This window comes from Pogona vitticeps, chromosome 6 (assembly GCF_051106095.1).
Source record: "Pogona vitticeps strain Pit_001003342236 chromosome 6, PviZW2.1, whole genome shotgun sequence".
Classification (NCBI taxonomy): domain Eukaryota; kingdom Metazoa; phylum Chordata; class Lepidosauria; order Squamata; family Agamidae; genus Pogona; species Pogona vitticeps.
This window is the reverse complement of record NC_135788.1, coordinates 67,035,322-67,041,321: the sequence shown is the minus strand read 5'-3', so window position 1 is coordinate 67,041,321 and position 6,000 is coordinate 67,035,322.

The following is a 6,000-nucleotide window of genomic DNA, read 5'->3' as shown; positions in this document are numbered from 1 at the left end:
CCACACTGCAAAACCCACCCAGAACAGTTTTTTAAAAGCAGAAAGCAGCACCTTACCTTACCAGGCAGTCCCAAACCTCCTCTGATCACACTCACTCTAACTGCTGGGGTGAAAGAGCTACAAAGAAGCTCAAAGAGCTCTTTGCCTACTAACAGTTAGCAATTTGAATTCCCTGCCTTTTTTCCCTGCCTTTTTCTGTTTGTAACTGGAAGCTCCGGCTGCAAGTCAAAGCAAAATTTTGCAGCCAGAGCTGCAAATAACTCGAAATGGTCATTTGTCGGGACATTTGTAAGTTGAGGCACCACTGTACTTGTGAGATCACGGTCATTCTGTCAGGGGAAAAAACCTCACCCTCTAGAGTAGCAGTCCCCAACTTTTTTGGGACCATGGACCGGTTAGGTGGTGTGAGCTCTGTGTGCTGGGGGGCACCCCTGCGCTTGCAGGGGGGTGTCGCGCTTGCGTGCACGTGTGCAAGTGCAACACGCCCTTTGGTGACCGCAACACACCCCTTTGTGACTCCAACACGCTCCTCCACAAGTCGTGCGTGCGTGCGTGCGTGCGTGCAGGGGCAGAGATCCTTGTCCCAGTTCAAGGAAGTCCATGGACCAGCACTGGGCCATGGACTGGGAGTTCTGGATCACTGCTCTAGAGCCATGAGAATCCACAGAAATCCCGACTGCCATGCTGTCATCTGTTTTTCAGGGGGGAAATGCAAGGGGAACTGAGGAGAAATTGCAGAAACCGGGAAAATACAATCTGTCATTTTCTTCAGTTACAGATCAAATATTTCATTATTACTAGAAAATAGCATAAAAACATTTTAGTTATCTTTGACTTAACACAGAAGCAAGTTCCAACCCAATGTGGTACATCCTTTCTAAGTCCCTATGCCTACTGCCATTTTGTTTCACTGCTATGAGTCATACTGTAGCATGGAATGAGATTCATGGAGCTTGAAAGTATACTTTTTAAATTCTCACTCAGCCATGGAAACTCACTGGAGGTGTGGGACTGGTAAAACCATTCCTTATATATCTCACTTACGTTTAAACCCCCATCACGGTCATTATCAGTTAGTTCTGACTTGATGGCATGTAACAGTAACAGTAAGGATTTTAGTAGGATATATATTTAAGTAAGCCATTCAAAGTGTTGTACACTAAAGACGATACATATTGAGTTGGTTCTTAACAAAGGACATGGCAATTTACTTAATATTTTTTCATCTCTCCAGAAATTTTATATTCACAACAATCATATGCTAAACCAGCAGTCTCCAAACTTTTCAGTGGGAGGGCCTCATCATATATGCTCACATTTTTCAGGAAGATGCATGCACACCTGGCTAGATAAGGCAAGGTGGTCTGGATGTGGCCCGCAGACCGTAGTTTGGAGACCTCTGTGCTAAATAATGTTAACAAGCACAGACTTTTAATTAGGGTACCAATATATCATGCATTGGCCGCATTCAACATTCTGTAAAGCAAATCAAAAAGTAGAAGTGTCCCAAACAAAAAAAATTTAACTGTGAAACCTAACTATTTCGATTAACTGATTCTAACTATGAAACCTATCCTAACTCCCAAACAAAAAAATTCTAACTACAGACCTTAGATCAGCACCAAATTTGCCACGGATGTAGCAGAGGTCTGCTCTTGCTCTGTGCCAGATTTGGGGACATTTGCACAAAGGGCCTCCTGGGAAATCGTAAAAAGCAGATGGAGTTGGGTGTCATCAGTATACTGATGGTACCAGACCACAAAATTCTGGACAGCCTCTTTCAGGTTTTTCACGTATATGAGAAATTGTATGGGGAATTATGCCACCCTGAGACACTCTACAGGCAAATGGTCAAGCTGTTGAACAGGTGTCCCCCAGCACCACTCCCATTCACAAAGCCACACCACACAAGGGAAAATCCCAGTAGCTGACTCCTTTTTTTCATCAGTTACCCACCTTTCACTCAAACATAAAGCAATTGTCAGAGTTGTTTTCCAACAAGTGTGAATGAGCAGAAGAGGGTATTCTGTAGACCAGGGTCCCCAACCACCAGTCCACAGCCCGTGCCGGTCCTTGAGCTTCGCAGGATGGGGCCACGGAGATGGATCTCCCGCCTCCCCGTTACATGGTGTGGAAGGTGTGGGCGTGGACAGGCATGGCGCACTTGCAGGTGGGTGTGGCATGCTTGTGGGCATGTGCACCCCACAAGCGCACCACACCCATCCATGCATGCATAGAAGCGCTCCATGCCCACCAGCAAATATGCCACACGTCATGAGTGCAGGGGTGCCCCCCCAACTTGTCCACAGTTCCAAAAGGTTGGGGACCACCACTGTAGACCACCTTGACTGCTGCCATTGGTGTTATCAACACTGAAGCTGCCGTTTGCTGTGTAGAGCTTGGCATCTTTTTTCCTGCTGGGAACGCAGGCCCAATATTGTGCAGCAATATTGGGCCATTTCCTGGCTGCAGAAGCACAATATCCCACATTCATAAACCAGAGGTTTTTTGAACAATTAAAATAATTTTTACTCTCTCTCCCACCCCATGCTTTTGCCCCTTCTGTTTCTCTGTGTAGCACTAACTAAATTCCTAGCTAAACTCCCAGAAGCCCATGGAACAGAAAATAGAATTTACATTTCTGGAAGGTCTCAGAATCAAACTGACAGAATCACAGAAGCAGAAGTGTAGAATCTCAAAAGTCATTGACTAATATCCAGCCAAAACAGGAAATGCAGTAAGATCCATATATATAGTTTGGAAAAGTTCCTTTTTGACTACATCTCCCATAACTCCCCAGTCAGCATTCATTGCTCAGGATTATCTGTTTGTAAGCAGCTCTACAAGGATTAGACATTCTCACAATGATAACATTTACCCATAATCTTTGGTTTACTTACCTATTTGCTGCTCTTACTTATGCCTAGTGTCACTCATTGGCTACTTACATGTATGTTTTGTCTTATGTTTCTGGTTCTGTACAGGCAAGATGCAGTGGCTCCCAACCTTGGATCCCTAGGCATTCTTGGACTACAGCTCCCAGAAATCCTAGCCAGCACAGCTAATGGTGAAGGCTTCTGGGAGTTTTAGTCGAAGAATATCTGGGGACCCAAGGTTGGGAACCACTGGCTAGAGACTTATATTAAAAAGAGGGGGAAAAACCCTCAGAATCTGAGAGACTAAACAGGCACTGGGTGGCTTGTTTAAAATCCAGCCAACACCCAGCCAACTGATAATGTAGCAAGCCTAATGATGGTGTAGGAAGGTAATAGAGATCAAGCAGAGAGTAGGGAAGAACAAAACAAAGGAGGGAGCACAGTCTTGGAATGTACATAGTCTTTTTTTTCTTTTGGAGGAATGCATATTACCAAATGGATGTATTGGCTAAGTACATTACTGTTTAGGGCCTCATATTATGAGGTATCATGATCTCATTTAGGGCTCCAGCAAATTTCAATCTGACTCAGGGCACAAATCAGTTGTCCCAGGCCCCTAGCTGAGGCTGTGGTCCAAGGGGACAGGCCATAGCTCAGTAGCAGAGCATTTGCCTTGCATGCAGAAACGCCTAAAAGCAATCCCAGTGGCTCTCTCTGCACTTTTATCAATAGTTTGAAAGGTAAAGGTAAAGGTTCCCCTTGACAATTTTTGTCCAGTCGTGTTCGACTCTAGGGGGCGGTGGTCATCCCCGTTTCCAAGCCATAGAGCCAGCGTTTGTCCGAAGACAATCTTCCGTGGTCATATGGCCAGTGCGACTTAGACACGGAACGCTGTTACCTTCCCACCGAAGTGGTCCCTATTTATTTACTTGTATTTGCATGCTTTCGAACCGCTAGGTTGGCGGGAGCTGGGACAAGCGACGGGAGCTCACTCCGTCGCATGGATTTGATCTTACGACTGCTTGGTCTTCTGACCCTGCAGCACAGGCTTCTGCGGTTTAGCCCACAGCGCCACCACGTCCCTTTAGTTTGAAACAAACCATAATATTGAATGTGGAAGTTTTATTGGCACAGGAAGAGGTTGTTGCTAAAAACCCTGGAACAGAGCCAGAGAAAATGTAGCTGTCCTAGGAGGGCGATGGCACCCGGCCCAGACAAATAAGAATACTTTTATTCAGAGATTACTTTCAACCGTATGTTGCTGGTGACAACTACATGTACATTCTTCTGTATGTCTGTCCCACATGCAGTCTGAATAAGCATGTATAGTTGGTGAATGTTTATGCCAATTTTGTTCCTTGGTACCACATAACTTCAGAATATACAAGAAGCGTCCTCGTAAGAAGCACACAAGAACATTCAGGTGACCAGCAATACGCTATGTTTGGTAATGGCAGAGGAGAATTAAACTTCCGTATTAACTACATGACCAGTGTGCCACTAGAGGGCAGCATTGTTGTACTTTGACAAGGAAGTACTGTACCCCCCCCCCCACCAAATATGTGCTGTCAGGATGTGGGGAAGAAAGAATTTCCACTGACTTAAAAATAGCCAGCCAGTGTTTTCTCCATCACTGTGTGGCCACCCAAGACTGAAAGCTGCCAACTGAGGAGGACCGATCACTATGCTACACCCCCACCCTCATTCCCTGTTCTTTTACTGAGGGGAAACTGCTGTCCTGATGCCTAATAGCTCTAGTGGTAACCTTTCTTTGTTTCATTAATGCATGAAATGTGACAAAGGTTTGAATATTGAGAGAAAGATGGTTAGTCTTTCCAGGTACTTATGTTGCAATCAGGGCTGACAGAACATATTTTACATAAACGTTTTTAATATAAACACAAACAAAGCCTTGTCTGAATGGCTGCTTTCTCCCATACAGATCTCAAAGCCTATGCTTTAAGATCTTCAGGAGGGCCCTTATTGTGGTACCTGCTACCCTCATAAGGACACAGGATGGATCTTTCCTGCAACAGTTTCCAGGCTTTGGAACTCTTATCAAAAGAGGCTAGGATGGCTGCCTTCTAATTATGCTTTTGCTGGCAGGCAATCACTTCTTTGTTTTAGCAGCTTTTCAGCAGCTGATAACCTGCTAAAGGCAAGGGATTTGGGACTAGATACATTGCTTCCCTCCCTGTTTTTGAGGTAAATTATCAGTAGTCTTTTACCAGATGTTTCAAAGTGTTTTAAGGTTAACTATATTTTAATATGGTAGTAGTTTTAATTATGCTTTAATATTTATACCTATTGTCCAGAATCCAGTTTGTATTTAACTGCACACAAAATGATCTGTTCTACATATGGGAGGGGGAATTCACCAACCTTTTGTGCAAATGGAAAACCTCCTTGCTTCAAATGAGGCCATCTTTGGCTCACACAGCTGATAGCTGGAGATCACACAGAGTACTGTGTCTGCAGACAAATACACTCTGTGACTAGAAGAGGTTTCTGCCTATTTTGTTTTAACAATAGTGTGTGTGTTTTCAGCTATAGTGTTTAGACCCTGTCCACACTAACATATAGTTACAGTATACTACTGTATATGTTTCCCTGACAGCACTGTTTGGCATTAAAAAAAGAAAAGTTGAATAACAATATCAATATTGAAACACATTTAAAACAACAGAGCACAACAGTCTATTTAAAACCCCTCTCAGACCATCAGTCCTTAAGGAAAAGTCTGCCTGAAGAGAAATGTCTTTGCCTGCCTATGGAAGGACATCAAAGATAGGGCCAGCCTAGCTTCCCCTGGGAGAGAGTTCCGGAGTCTGGGAGCAGCAACAGAGAAGGCCTTCTCCTGTGTCCTCACCAAGCACACCTGTGAGGATGGTGAGCCCAAGAGAAAGGCCTCACCTGATTATCTTAATGTCTGGGCAGGCTTATTGAGTGGTCTTTTAGAGCAGGGGTTCCCAGCCACCGGGCCGTGGACCAGTACTGGTCTGTGGCCTCAGAAGGACCGGGCCGCCAAGACAGATTTTCGAGGGTCAAAGGAACGCATGTGCGGACATGCACTTCGCCCACCTGCACGCACACACACGCACACACACTCCCCCGCCTGCACTCA